Source organism: Belonocnema kinseyi, chromosome 8 (genome assembly GCF_010883055.1).
Source record: "Belonocnema kinseyi isolate 2016_QV_RU_SX_M_011 chromosome 8, B_treatae_v1, whole genome shotgun sequence".
NCBI lineage: Eukaryota > Metazoa > Arthropoda > Insecta > Hymenoptera > Cynipidae > Belonocnema > Belonocnema kinseyi.
The window spans coordinates 41098156-41114854 of NC_046664.1; the positions used below are offsets into that span (position 1 = coordinate 41098156).

General features: G+C 25.8%; 1 protein-coding gene across 1 annotated transcript in view; it reads left to right on the forward strand.

The window, feature by feature from the left end:
- The first annotated feature begins 3346 nt into the window (after positions 1-3346).
- Positions 3347-16699, forward strand: part of LOC117178882 (sialin-like) — a 63079-nt gene continuing 49726 nt past the window's right edge. Inside the window, exon 1 of the mRNA XM_033370407.1 lies at positions 3347-3658. The gene's annotated coding sequence lies outside the window, so the exon portion shown is untranslated. The remainder of the gene's footprint in view (positions 3659-16699) is intronic.

Below are 16699 nucleotides of genomic sequence, written 5' to 3' on the forward strand. Positions count from 1 at the left end.
CGATCTGGTGCACCTGGATCGTAAATTTATCATTGGTAGTTATTTTGGCAGTTGGCACAATTCAAATTCTTAAAAAGTTCTCGTAGAATACGCGAAACTGCCTAGTCCGCGAGCCGGTGCACCCGGGTGGTCGACTCACCATTTGGAATTGTTTTCGTTATTCAGAAAATTTAAATGTTAAAAAAGTTCTCGTAGAATGCGTACTAAAGTACCTGGTGCCTTATCTGGTGCACCCGGATCGTCGACTTATCATTGGTAGTTGGCACAATTCTAATTCTTAAAAAGTTCTCGTAGAATACGTGATAAACTACCTGTTCTGTACGACCCAGTGCACCCGGGTCGTCGAATCACCGTTTGGAATTGTTTTCGTTATTCACAAAATTTAAATCTTAAAAAAGTTTTCGTAGAATACGTAACAAAGTACCTGGTGCGAAACTACCTGGTGAGCGACCCAGTGCACCTGGGTCGTGGACTCCCCATTTGGAATTGTCTTCGTTATTCACAAAATTTAAATTTTTAAAAAGTTCTCGCAGAATAAGTAATAAAGTACCTGGTGCTTAAGCCGCTACACCAGCATCGTCCACTTATTATTGGTAGTTATTTTGTCAGTTAGCACAATTGAAATTCTTGAAAAGTTCTCATAGAATACGCGCTAAACTACCTGGTGTGCGACCCAGTGCACCCGATTCGGAACTCGCCATTTGGAATTGTTTTCGTTATTCACAAAATACACATTTTTTTAAATTTCTGGTACAATAGGTATTAAACTACCTAATGCATTTTTGATAATTTTGTCAATCTTTCTAAATCTTTCTGAATATCTTCTTGCACAAATTTTCCAAATAAGAACTCACGTTCAATTTTCTTAGGAAATGTTTTTTTATTCTTTTATTTGGGTTTAAATTAGGTCGTGGATTATTTGCATTGAATTTTTGGTACGAATAGCCGAATTTTATCGGCACACGTAGACAATTCGTTTAAATTATTTAAAATCATTAAAAATTTTTAATGAAGTTTTGAATTTTTTAAACTTCTACATACCTTCAAGTTAATCAAATTTTTCCAAGAATAAGAGATTTTCCATTGTTGTTTTAGATTAAAACTCAATAATTTTACTTACAAATTATAGTTTTTTTAAACAGAAAAATTTAGATTGTAACGTTGGAAGTTTATTTTTTGTGTTTAGTTTTGAATATTTAATTCACAATTATTAATAAGACTTTTCAATTAAAACAGTTTAATTTTAACGTTAGAATCGGGAAATTCTCAAATTGTGAACTGATTCCAAATCGTCTTGTAAAATAAATTATTATTTACTTTTTAAATCTTAAAGTACAGTTCATTTTTTAAAATTATTCATTATTTTATATTCACATTTGATTAACTAAATTTGGTTATCCAAAATCTTGGATGTTAAACGTTTCTAAATTTGTAATTGCGTCAGTCTTTAAAACTACATTTTAAAATTCTTAAAATTAAAATGCAGTTCAAAAATCTAAAGTGGAACATTCTTATAGTAAAATATTTTCAAATTATGCATTATGAAATGAATGAAATCATAACTGAAAAAGATAACAATTTAACTAATTATTTTTTTAAAAATCTGCCCGACCCGCGGGCACATTCTCGTGGCGCGCGGCTCGCTGCGCTCGCAAGTTTGAGCGCGCCTGGGGCGTGCGAAGGTTGCATCTCGCGCTTCGCGCTCGATAATATGTTACCTCGCGCTTCGCGCTCGGATATTTATTCTTTGCATTTGGAATGCTTGAAAAAAACTTTATCAAAAAGGCCTCTTTTAGATGGCAGTATTTATATGCGTCTTCATATTCTGAATTGTCTACTTAATTAAGTATAGTCAAAGGTTAAGTTTCTCAAAGCTCTGTAGGCTTTGAGGTACACATTCTCAGCGTGACACTCGCGCTGCGCGCTCAATTTCCGACAGAAATTTTTAAACAGGTTTTGTTGGATTTTTTTGTAACTTTCGTCGTTTTTCCACACATTTTTTTTTTTATTTTTTTTTCAACGTTATTTTTCACGAATAGAACAAAAAGTACGCGTCCTATCAAGAAGTGATTATTAACGAAGTTGTAGATCTTTTTTGGTATAACCATTTCTGTTAATTCATCTTTTTTCATATCCTACATAGTTTGTCCACAAAATGGAATTTTTTATTTTCCATTATTTTTTGTGCAATCAAAATTTGAATTTTCGATTTTTGAAGATAATCCAAAAATTGTTTATGATAATCTTGTAGCGATTTCAAAAAGGAATGTTTTTCTTCTCTTGACTTTTTTTCATATCGTGCGTTTTTCGGCTCCAAATTTTGATTTTCGGTTAATTAAAAAAATTTTGAAAACCCTATAACTCTGAGAATTTTCTTTTTATCGAAAAAAGTCATTAGTATAAATTGTTTTTTCTTTTCAATGCTATAAATATCCGTACATAGGATTTTCAAATTCAGAAAAAAGTGGTCTCAAAAAATTTCAAAATGCGCTCACTTTTTGAATTTTTATCAAAAATGGCTGGTTAACGAACTCGTCCTTTCTTTTAGGGTTTAGAAAAAGTGTGCCAAAGATGGATTTGATTGGTTTATTTTTTCGAGAGTTATCGTGTTTACGGACAGAGGGACGGACAGACAGACAGACGCCGTCATGAAAACCTGATTTTCGGATTCGAGGGGTCTCGAAACGTGGAGATCCGTTGAAAAAGTGTGATGTCAAATTTCCGACAATTCTAATACTTTCTCAATCATAAATGATGAGAATGTAAAAAACAGTTGAAATCTAAGTTCAACAGATATTTTTTTTCTACAAATTTGTCAAATTCCCGGTCAAACAATAAATTCAGTTTTATTCCTGGTCTCATAAAATTTCCGTTCATTTCCTGGTTTCCCGGACAAGCGACCTCCTTGTTATTATTATCATTGAATTTACTAATTAGATAATTTGACAATCCTCATAAACCTGAAGATTGCAGACTTTTTATTTTAAACGGGAAAATCGAACGACAGCTTCATCGAATCATTGACACAGCTTTTCCAGCAAGAGTAGTTTCGAGATTGCGATATTTTCGAGAACTAACCGAAAATGGCGCCATGTAGTTTTTAAAAATTGGAATATGTAATTGGATCGGATAAGATGCCAAACCACTGATTGTTTAAAATATGCCGCCAATGTACATACATTGCCAATACGCAGAATCACGGGAGACAAAACGACAGCACATTGATCGCCTCGAGTACCAGTCACGTAGATATGTGTAGCTGCGTAGATATCTTTGGTGCTGGAGGTCACGTGACTTGTGACGTGCACACCAGTAACGTGTGATGGGCAGAGTCAGACAGACCGAGTCGAGCCGAGCCTCGAGCCCGAGGTTGTATCTCACAGTCCATACCGACATTTTATATTCGCACACCGCAAACCTCAATGTCAACTTTAATACATTCTCGAAACTCTAAAACTTCCTTTGAACATCTCACTTACTATTAATCGTGTCCAGGTAGTGGTTCAATTTATGCTAATATTTTCTAACGCTGAATTTATAAAACTCTAGTGATTGTTGCCGGTTGTAACACGTGCATCAAACCAAAGAAACAATGTCAAGAAAGATGGAGACGGACGCATTGGTAAAAACTCTTACCAAGCACAAAGAAGTATCAAAGGTAAGAGAAACTAATAAAAAATTATTTAAAACTGCTTCCATTATATTCTGCAATTTAATATACATCATTCTTAAGTCGTGTCCGAGCAATGCAAGTGTTACATTTTATCACCTTACATTTTTCATTTTTTTCGTCTGCTTTCCCAGTGGTATATGCTCAATATTATCTCATACCACACATTCTGTAAGTAAATAATAATTTAATAAATGTAGGCAGATATTTATAATTATCGATTATTTTGTAACTAAAGTATTGAAAGTATTAGAGATTAAAGAACATTCATAAGAGAAACTTGAACTTCGTATTGCAACTTTCACTGTTTTTATACATAAACAAAGTGTGCAACAAATATGAAATATTTATAATATTGAACGAAATGACGGAAATAAATATTTTATGCATTAAATTGTTTACGAAAACGAATATTTTTGTTATTATATAAAATAAAATTCTTCGAAAGGGTGGGACCGATAGTTGCATAGTACTATATATAGAACAGTGTCATTTTACCATAAAAGTGATGAAATAGTCCCTATTGCGTGTCCTATTTTAATTCCATTCGCATGATAATTCTTCAAATCTACACACTATGCAGTATGCACACGTAGTAAAATGCATTGCATGTCGATTGCACCATTGCATATACCTGCACATAAAGCGTGAACGCGAGGTCAAGGATTTTGGTCTGACGATAGATTCAATCAAAATTATTATATTAAGAAAGCCTTATTAAAAGAAAAAAACTAGAACATTTTTTACCCTTACTTTAAAGAAAAATCCCTTAATTTTCGAACATTTTGTTATAGATTTTGTAAAAAATCTGATATCATTTTAAAAAGTTGCATATGATTTACAGAAATTTTTTTATTGTAACGAGAATATTCCACTAAATTCAATATGAATGACACAATTTTTTTATTTACTTACAATTCTCTAAAATTAGCAGATTATTGTTTTTATTTTAAAAAATATGTCTCGCCCCGTGTAAAATTATCTGAAACTCCACTTTAACTATTTTTAAACATATAAAAAAATACATTTTTAAGGTATTTTTAGATGAACTATTCATCAATGTAGAATTAAATTCAACTATTTGAACTTTATTCGAATTTTCTATACTTTACTATTATGTGCGCGCGCACGCGTGCGCTCACTTTTATACACATTTTTATAATTTGCTCAATTTTCTAATAACAATTCATTTGTTAAAATTTTCTGAAGACTTATATTCTTGTTGAAATTAGATCTGAAAGAATGAATTCAGTGTATCAATGCATCGTAAAATGTACGAGTACTATTATTAGGGAGCGTTCATATATTCCGTAACATTATTTTAAACACTTTTACCTTCCCACACCCTATCTGCAGTTACGTAATATTTTTTTGTATTATTTTAAAAAACTTAACAGAAGTTTTGTAAATAAAAATAGATTTTCAGGATCAAGTGCGGTATAGAAATAAATTAAACAATATTTTTACGTAACACAACAATGCTTTTTTGATATGTGTTTAGTTACACACATCTTAAATGCATTTACAAGGGAAGAAGTATCAGCATTTTTTCAAAGAATTTTATAAGTTTTATCATTTTCATGAGACAATTCGGAAAGATTTTTAAATTTTCAAGATGTGTCAAGAAAAGAATGCAGAAGATGTAAAGATTATATATTTTATTTTACAGGATTTTACAAATTATTAGAAAAATTTCAGCCTTTTCAAATATATTTAGGTCTTTTATAATTTCAGAAGAAATAATAAATATTCCATAAATTTTCGGAAATGCTTCCAAGGTTTAAAATATTTGAAGTATGTGCAAAGCCTCGTGAATTCCTAAAAATATTTGTAAATGAATCCAATTTTTTCTTAAAATGTTGAAAAATCATTTAAAGTGTAAAAAATTTGCCGCCAAATCTTCCAAAATTTCTTACGAATTTGTAGAAAATTATAAAATATTTGTGAATATTTCATATTCGCCAACAAAAAATTTAGATTAAGAAAAATATATGTTTTACGGGATTTTACAAAATAATAGGAAAAGTTCGAGCCCTTTTAGAATTAAATATCTACACATTACTTCTTAAATTCTTTAAAATATTTTTATCTGACTGGAATTTTTCTTGAAATTTAGAAAAGTTATTTAAAATCTAAACTGCTGCCTAAAATATCCCCAATTTTCCTAAAAACTTGAATAACATTAATTTCTTCACTTGAGACCTTTCAAATTTATTCTAATTAAGGGCATGTGATACTTTACCATATGGGTTTTAAGTTTTTCACACATTTTGTTCACAAATTTTAATTTGAAAAAAAAACATTGGTGTCCAGACGTTTGCGTTTTTAACGTCTGATTTTCTTTTTGTTTAAGAACTTTCACATAAATCTGCATTTTTTTAAATCTTCTGCAGTTTAAAAATCATTTTTATTCTTGTAAATTTTTGCAATATTTGTAGGATTTTATGATTTAATTTATTTTTTAATGTTACAAAATTCGAACATTTTGCTTTAAAATCTTCTACTCTTTCTCGAAATTTAAGGAAATATGTGATGTTTTAAAATCTTTTTTGAATTTTCTGCTGAAGCTCATTTTTCAAATTAAAAATTCTTAAGAAATTGTTTTGGCAACCTAAAGAATTTATGTCATTGTCCTGAATTTTAAAAAGTCTTAAAATATCTTATAAATTTTTATTGTTTTTTAATGGTGTTTAAACTTGTAAATATCTCTTAAATTTACTAAAATTTATTCCAAAATTATTTATTTCGGCACGATGTTGCTTTAAACACTTGTTAACCCTTTTTTTACTTTATAAAATAATATGTAAAGTTTTTGAATCTTTTTTAATGAGCTCTTAGAACTCATTAGTAAAAAATTGTTTGGAAATTTCCCATGAAACTAACCTATATATTTTTCCTTTTCTTGACGCCCTAAAAAATTAAGTTTACCTAAATTTGAATTAAATCATGGAAAATGGAAATAATTTTAGTAAAATCTTCCATATTATTTTTTAACAATTTTTAAATCTTTAGAATTAACAATTATTACTTCAGAATTAATAATTAACTGCTTAAAATTTTTCCATAACTGTTAAAAAAAAATTATTCTCAAAATCTTTCGAAATTATCAAGACGCATCTATTGTTCTAATTCTTAAAATAAGTTCATTCAATAATTTTATTTCACTTATCTCTTTGAAAAATAAAAAAAACGATTACCCAGATGTAAAAAAAGAAAACATTTTTTTCTTCTTAAAAACTCCGGAATTATAAAATGGTAGCAAAAAAATTTATAATTGAATCTTTATCTATTTCGGTGTTGTGAAAAAATTAGTCATCTAACAATTAATTAATTTTTTGATAAATGATAACTTAAAAAGCATTAAACAATCTTTTTCATTCAAACATAGGAAAAATGTTTACTCTACATTTTTTTTTAATATCACATTCATTTTTGTTTTTTTTGTTTGTTTTTTGTTTGTTTTACAAATTTGTTTTATCTTTTGTAACTTTTGTAACTTTTAATAACTTTTGTAACTTTTGATGCTAATTTCAGAAAGAAATCAAACTATTTTAATATGATTTGAAAAATCGAATGCAAAGACACATTTCAGTACATCAGAATCATTTGAAAAATTATCTAATTGAAATAATATAATTGCAAATTTAAATTAACTTTTAATATTTAAATTATCTTCAATATTCCATAATATAACCTTTAAGTCAATAATTAAATTATGTTACTTAAATTTCAGGAACTAAATTTTAATCTTTATTTACTTTAATTGTCAGAAAACGTTAATTAGCTAACAATCAATTGACAATTTTACAAAAGAAAAACCATAAAAATATAATTTTGTTATAAAACATTTCAAAAACTTCAACTTTATATAATTTTTCTTGTTTGACATTTTATTTAAAAAAAAATTATTTAATCTAAGCTTTTAAACTGATTCCAGAAAATGTAACTTTTAGTAGAATCAGTTGTTAATGAATTAATCAGTTCACAAAATAAAAAACATGATACAATTACTTTCATCGTAACATTCAGATAATATTAACATTATGTGTATATTCTCCTTTAAATTTTGATACAGCATTTCCATACGTCTAATTTATTAGTAATCTTTGTCACTAATTCAAATGAACATGAAGAAACTGTGAAGAAAATTATCAACTAATAATTAATGGAATGGTTCACAACATAAAAAGCATCAAATAATTTCACTGAAATAATAAATTTATTTGTACTTTACGTTATATTTTACTTTTTTTAATGTTTTCTGTACGTCTAGTTAATTAGTAACCTTTGTCACTAATTCAAACCGAGATGAAGAAAGAGTGAAGAAAATTATCAGCTAATAATGAATTAAATGGTTCACAACATAAAAAGCCTCAAATAATTTGTTTCATTGAAATAATAAATTTACTCTTACTTTATATATATTTCAAACTTCCTTCCTGAAAATCTTAGTTATTAATAACCTTCAATACTTGGTTTTGTAAAAAAAAACACTTGTACATATGATTTTCACAATTTAATTCATATAATCATTTCAAAACATCATCAACATTTCGAAAAACTATATAATTCTAATAGAAATAGGTTAAATGTAAATATGTTTCTTTAAAAAGTTGATATCTTATGTCAATCGAGACTCTACTGTAATCAATGTAGGTTACTTAATTTAAAACAATTTAAATTTAAACTGGACATGATTTAACATTGTGAACAAAGTTAATCGGCTAATAATGAATTAAACAGTTCATAACTTAAAAAGCCTCAAATAATTATATTCTTTTGCAATTATTTGTGAAAATTCGATTTGTAATATGATCAATTAAAAATTATTCAGTCATTTCAAAGCATAAAAATCATTAAACAATTATTTTAACTAAAATATTCATATATCTTTTAACAAATTTTAAATGTTATTTATAAAAATTTCATTTTTTAGTGACTTAACATTCATTTAAGGGAAAAAATTTGAACATTTTTTCATATACCACCTTAATCAAAAAGTTCCCGGAATCATCACCGAGTAGCGTCCCCTTCTGTCTGATTCACATTTTTTTCATTTCTGTAGGTTGTCACACCTTTTAACAATATTCCCTGCGAATTTCAGCGTTCTAGCTTGACATTTGTAAATGTAACGCAATTTTGAGTGCATCTGTTTTTTTGCGATTTTCGATTTTTGCAATGGATTTAATTTTGCAACAACATGTGTGTTGTCGCATAATGCCATCATGATCCGATTGGAAATAACACAAAAATCGAAAACGGCATTGATGGGCATACCGAAAATTGAGTATCAAATATGTTTTGAGAGCTGGATCAAGCGCTGACATAAGTGCGTGGCAGTCGATGAGAATTACTTTGAAGAGGACCACATCAATATTCAAGAATAAACTTATATTTTTAATTTTAAAAATAAATTCCGGGAACTTTTTGATCCAGGTAGAATTTTAAAAAATTGAATGAAAATATTAATATTAGAACACCAGCATAATCCCGAAAAATTACTTAATTGAAATAGTGGTACTTTAAAAATAAATTCATTCATATTATGCAAATCATATTCAATGTTCCATTATATAACCTACAAGTAAATAATGTATTTATTTGTTACTTATGTTAATTTAATTTAAGGTAATAAATTTTAATTTTTATTCAATTTAATGTTCGAAAATAAATATTCAGCTTATATCAATTAGTCATTTTACAAAATAAGAAGCATTCATTCAAATTTGAAACTGAATTTCTCTACATTTAGTTTATTTAATTTATAAATAAGCTTTTTAGCTAAGTTAAAAAGATTAAAATATGTGTAATATAATTTAGAAAATTAAATTTAAATACTAATTTCACAATATCGGAGGCACAATAAAAAAATATATAATTGTCATACGATTATTTAAAAGAAAAAAAGAAACATCTATTACCAAAATAATAGCCAATATTTAATTACATAATCTGAGAGAAAATAACATATTTATGTTACTAAATATTAAACAATTTAAATTCAATCTTTATGTAATTTTATATTCTATTTTTTATTATTAAATTTTAATTTATATTATAATATTATTAAACTTAATGACTTCACAATAATTACGTAAATTACGTAAAATTTAGAATTTATATAGCTCCAATATGAAATAGTTTATACATTTTTATTAGATAACGTTAAAATAAAAATACGATATTATTTCATTTGAATCTAAAAATAATAAGTTTTTCAACATTAAATCTTTAACATAATTAAAACATTAATATAATAAGTTTATTTAATTGTAATTTAGCTTATAATAACTTTACGTTTTGACCCCAATTCTAAATTATATTTTATATAATAATATTATTAAACTTGATGATTTCGCAATATACCTATTAATTTTATAATCTTTCTTTTTTTAATTAAATTTGAAGATAAATTTTAACTAATTATTACTTTAAAAAAATAGCTTTAATATTAAATATTTAATCAATTTTTATTAGATAAAAGTTAAGATAAAAATACGATATTATTTAATTTTAATCTAAAATTACTGAGATTTTCAAAATTAAATCATTAGCATAATTAAAACATTAATATGATAAATTTATATAATTGTAATTTAGCTTATAATAACTTAACGTTTTGATAAAAAATTTGATTATAATTTATATAATAATATTATTAAACTTGATGATTTTGCAATATATCTATTAATTTAATAATTGTTTATATTATTTAAAAGAATGAAATTTTAAGATAGACTCGAAATAAATATTACTTTAACATTGAATAAACCAATTAAAAATTTATTATTAAAAATAACAGCTGTTATTGAAAGTGAAAATAAAGACACAAATTAAAATAATTCTTGGCGATCGATAAAAGTAGAAATCTAGTTTTAAGTTCGGTTAATTTTATACAATTAAAACAGAGGTCGCCAGTCGCCATAAATTAAGTGCTTAATCCACTATGTAAGATTCAGCCTCCATGCGCTACTTATTTATTTATTTTTACATACAAATTTTACTTTTAAAATTTAACAGTCAGAACAATTGTGACATCTATGTGTATGACGGAACTGTGACAAATTCAAAATCTACAATGAAACATTTTATTTAATCAAGACAAACGCATACAACAGTATTTCAGTATTAACAGTCAAAATATTATGTTTACAATAAATACAAAATTACAATTTTTCTATATTTTGATTGCATTATTTACATTTAAATAATAGTTTTGAAAATCGAAAGTTACCAAAAAGGATTAATTTTTGCTAGTTATATAAAATGTGAGCTTTACCATAGTTGATGACTCATTATTTGTCAAGCTTACGATATCCATTGCGATAAAGTTTTGAAGTGGATTTCTATAGGAGTTTTAGCAAAAAAACACAAATCTGAAAGTTTTAAATAAATATTTCGAACAGTTTTCGAGGTATCCATTTTTTTCTTTTAAATTAAATAATCCAATAATGCCAGAAAAAGGGGCCCCCCACGAGGCGTTAGAAAAGGAATTGGGGTGAGACTTGCATCTGTTGATTATTCAATTCAAGAGAAAAAATCGATATGTCGAAAAGTATTCGAGATATCGATTAAAACATTCCAGTTTCGCGTTTATCGAAAAAAAAACCCATTGAAATCGATATTCAGAAATTATGTGAAAGAAAACAAAAGTCAATAATTTTAACATAAAAAAATCGATATATCGTAAACTATTCGAGATATCCATTTAAAACATTCAGATTCGTGTTTGTTACCAAGAATCTTATAGGAATCCACATTAAAACTTTATCGCTATGGCTATCGTAATCTTCAACATTATCATATTTTAAAACCCTTTTTTTGTTTAAAATTTGTTGTTGTAATTAATTTTTTTGACTGAAAATTTTACTATTTCATGCTTGGTTTAGCGTTGATCTTCTTCAGTGGAAAATTAAGCTATTTGGTTGAATTTTTGTATTTTATTGAAACTTTATCTTTTGTGGTAAAATATTAATCGTCTTGAAGCCTAATTTGTCTTTTTTGATTGAAAATCCATTTCTTTCACGTAAAATTTACGGATTGGGTTGGAAACTTCAAAAATTGTTTACAAATTTTATATTCTTCGTTCAAATTCAATCTTTTTTAGTAAAAAATTAATCTTTTTGGTTGGAAGTTTATTTCTTTGATTGGAAATTAATTTTTTTCTTTGTATGAAACACTATTTTTTTACTGGAAATTGAACTATTCCATTTTTTGTCGGAAATTTATATTTTTGAAAGACTTTTCATCTTCTGAAAAATTCATCTGTTTAATTGAAAATTTTCCTATTTTGTTGAAAATTTGTGTTTTTTTTTGTTGTATAAATTTCATCTTTTAGGTTGCAAATTGAACTATTAGGTTAAAAATGCATTCTATTGTTTAAACATTCATCACTTTAGTTAAAACTTAATTTCTTTGCTAAAAAATTAAACTATTCTATTTAAAATTGTTTTTTTTTTAAATAAATTCTTGAACTGTAAATTAAAATATTCTATATTTGGTTTAAAATTTATCTTCTTCAGTTAAAAATTCCGTTATTTGGTTGAAAATTTCAGTATTTTGTTTAAACTTTGTCTTTTGTGGTAAAATATTCTCCTTCTTGAAGACTTATTTGTCTGTTTCGTTCAAAATCTATTTCTTGGGTAGAAAATGTAACTATTGGGTTGAAAATTGCTTTAAGAATTAAAAATTTTCTTTAAATATCCTGTTTTTTTTAAATCAATCTCTTTTCTATATAGAAAGCTAATCTTTTTGGTTTGAAGTTAATTTCTTCAATTGGAATTTTGTTTATTGAACACAATTTTTTTTTAACTCAAAACTTAACTATTCCCTTTTTTGATGGAAATTTATCCTTTTTGAGAGACGTTTAATCTTTTTGAAAATTCATCTGTTTCTATGAAAATTTAACTATTTTGTTGAAATTTGTTTCTTATTTGGTATACAATTCATATTTTATTTGAAACTTAATTTCTCTGCTAAAAATTCAACTCTATTTTATTGAAACATTTTTTATGTATTAATTTTTTTAAAATGAATTCCTTAACTTTAAGTTAAAATTATCAATATTTTGCTTAACGTTTATCTTCTTCAATTTAAATTCTTTTGTGGTAAATATTCTTCTTGAAGACTAATTTATCTAATTGGTTGAAAATTAATTTCATTAATGGACAATTTATCTAGTAGGTTGAAAATTCCTTTAAACATTCAAAATTTTGTTTAAAGTTTATATGTTTTGTTAAAAGTTAAGCCTATGTTGAAAATTCATTTAGTTTGATGAAGATTTCTCTTTTTTGGTAGATAATTCATCTTTTCAGTTGAAAATTCATCTTTGTAAATTAAAAATTTAACTATTTTTTAACATATTGCATTATTTTGTTCAAAATTGCACTATTTTTATAATGTCTTTATTTTCACAAATTCAACTGTTTTATTGAAAGTTTATCTGCATGTAGAAAATTCACCTTTTACAGTAGAAAAATGATTTTTTTCAAAATTCAGAAACTCGATTAAAAATCCAAGCATTTATATTTTTTGTTTGAATTTTTCCAAAATTATTTTGAGGATATTTCTTTTAACACCTGAGGGAACATATACTAGAATTTTTATCAAAATTACTAACAATAAATGAAATTCTTCAGATGATTTAACATGGAGTTTCTCCAATGAAAATGTATTATTCAGGCTCTATTTTTTTATTTGGTCATGTGAGAATGGTACAATGAAGAGCAAAGAAAGTGAAATGGACATTGTTCCCGATAAATTTTTGTTGGACGAATTAGAGACAGGGTCACGCGCCTTGTCTCGTGCTATAAATTGGTCGTTTCAATTTTATTAGACAAAACAAGTATCATAACCGAAACGATCCTGTGGTGGACTTTATTAGATTGTCACATCATTCAATTAATATAATCAGAATGAAACATAATTTTTTTCAATCAGAAAAATGTATCAAACTTTTTTTAATAATAAATGCACTGAAGTTATTAAAATAATTATCACAATTGCTAAAGCAGATAAAATTTTTTTAGTAAATCCTTCAATAATAATTAAAAACATTATTAAATAAATAGTTAATCTGTTAAAAATAGAATTTTTTTTTTATTAGTTCTGAATTTCAAAAGATCATTTCAAGGAAGACAAAATGCAAAAAAAAATAAAAAATCGGGAAGCCCTGTAAAATTAGAAGATTCTTGAAATTCAAATGGTTCGTAATATAAAAATTTTATTTTTTTATCGATCCAATTAAATATTGTTGAGCGTATAATACTCTTAATTGAAATTGTTCAATTTCAATTCAATTTCCTTTAAAATGAGCCAAATAAGAAACTTGGAAAATCCGGCTATTCGTACCGAAATTTGGGTGCAAATAGCGCAGTGCCTAATTAAAAAATATATAGATTTTTGCAGATTTTGAACAAAAAATAAAGAAGCTTTATAAGAATAGTGAAAGGCTTACAAAGAATAAAAAATATTCTCTTAAGATTCCTAGGAAAATTGAAAATGACTTTATTTTGAAAAATGATGATTTTTAAATTATTTAAAATGAAAATATTTTTATTTTTAATTTAAGAAGTGTTCAGTTTAGAATAAAAATGGCATCGTTCAATTTTTCATATTTTTAACTTAAAGTTGCTTAAAATAATTTGTAGCTCGGTTTTTAGTACTCCAAATAGAAAAATGGTTAGCTTTAGAGTTCGAATTTTTTAATTTCATTGACCGTGAAATATTTTCGCGGACCGGGAAACAACTAGGAAATCGCCGGGAATTTTTTTATGTGATTAAAACGGCCACTCTGAATGTACCAATATTTTTATATTTCAAGTCGAAATATGTTGCCAATAATAAATTTTTGAAAAAAGTGGATTTGTTCAAAATGTATGCAACCAGTAAAGTTAATCGAAGCATTTGAGTCGAACAAAAAAAAATTATCGTTTGGCATCCAAAAGAAGTAAAAAATAAAGTACATATTTTACAAATTGGTCAATATGTCTTCTGCTCTGTTCTCCAATTTAAATATTGAAAATTATGTAAAAATTCATAAAGTTTTACCTCCGAACTAAAAAAATTATGAATGTTTTTTGTGTGCAAATCCAGTTTTTACTAACGAACAAAAAAATATATATATATAAATAAGAAAACGCCCTAAAAACAAAAACAAAAATTTTCATACAAAAAAAAATTATTATATTTTTTTCGATTGAAACTGAAAAAATGTCAAGTTTCACCTGTACAACTTGTTCCAAATTTGCAATTAGCTTCATTTTTGTTCAAAAATACGAATTCGCGGTAAAAAAAGCACTAACATACCCTATTATTGTTCAAATATTATAAATATTCTATGAAATACAATTATACTTTATTACCAATAACTATTTTAGGCGAGAAACACTAACATAACGTAACATTACATTTTTTAAGATTGTAAATAATGTTTTATAATCGAATGTTTTATGTTTGGAAAGAAAATGATCAGTTAGGATTTTTTTCAATCTCATGCATTCTCTACTGATGGTCCATTTAACGACTTCAAAATTCCTTAAACATTATTTACCAGTGACGTATTTTCGAAAAATCGACTTTTTTCAAATTTAAGAATGAATTAAATTAATTTTTTATAAACTAAATTTTAAGGAAAATTAATTTTAACAGGAAAAATTATAGTTTGAGGGGGAAAATAATGTATCATATATATAAAATAAAAATATCGAATAAATATTCATTTACGAGGTGTCTTTGTACGCTTGCTTCAAAGTTATATAAATGTACAACAATTTCTTCAAAATCTTCCAGATTCTTTTTTGTTATAATTTTCGAAATCTTTAAGAATGTTTTTATATCTTATTAAATATTCTTTTTAAATGAATTTTCTAAAATGAAAAATCTTTAAATATTTTTCAAAAATCCGAATTTTTTATATAATTTTATAATCCTGCAAAATTGAATTTTTTTAAAAATCAAATACATTCTTTTCTGAAAATTTAAGAAGTCAATTGAAATGTTTTAAAATATTTAAACATATTTTCTTAAAATGATCTTATAATTACAAATAAATAATTTAAATTTTTCCTGAATTTTTATTATATTCAAACCTTTCAAAATCCCTTGTAAGCTTCGAAATTTGATTTCAATATTTTCAGAAATATACATCTTGCTTAACATTTTTTGAAATCTCTTCAGAATTTTAAAACTTCTAAATATCTCTTGAAATAATTCAAAGTGTTACTAAAAATTTTTTAGATCCTGCAAAAATTAAAAACATGGTCTTAAAATCTTCCATATTCTTTTGCGACATATTTTGAAATGTTATTAGATTATTAAGAAAATATGAAGAATTTGACAGTATTAAGGTTTTTCACTTAAGGGATGCTATTGTTAATACTTAATATGCTATTGTTCAGCACGAATGACAGTTTTGAAACTCATTGTTTTTAACTACCTGACTTTCTCGAATTTTGTAAATTGCCATTTGCAAATGAGGAATTTTAATTCTAAAACTTTATTTCTAAAAGAAAAACTTGAAGTTGTAAACTATTCTTTATTAATAAAGGCAAAAATTATGTTCGTAGCTTTTCAAGCAACTGTTTTAAAAGTTACAATATGATTCTATTCATAACCCTTTGACCATGTTAAACGTGGTTATATGTATGCATCTATTAATAATGATTACGAACCCTCAATTTAGAAAAGGGAAATTTTAAAATAAGTATTTTTATTTGACGATACAATTTATTGTGAATGTTGCTCAACATTACACAGTCACACATAAAAAATTGTGGAAAGCTAAAAAAGCGACCTATATAGCATTATAGTATTAGTCTAGTATAGTCAAAATCTGCATTGATTGCTGGAATTTTCTGCTTACCAATTTTGTTTTTAATTCGAGTTTGGATTTTTAGTTTAGGTCAAATTATCCATGTTTTGGTCGCAAAGAACGTTTTTTTTGCAAATGTTATTAACAATGAAAGTTTAATGTTACATGATCAACATTTTTCTCGTGGGCGGTTAAACGTATTTTGAAGATTCCTAGGT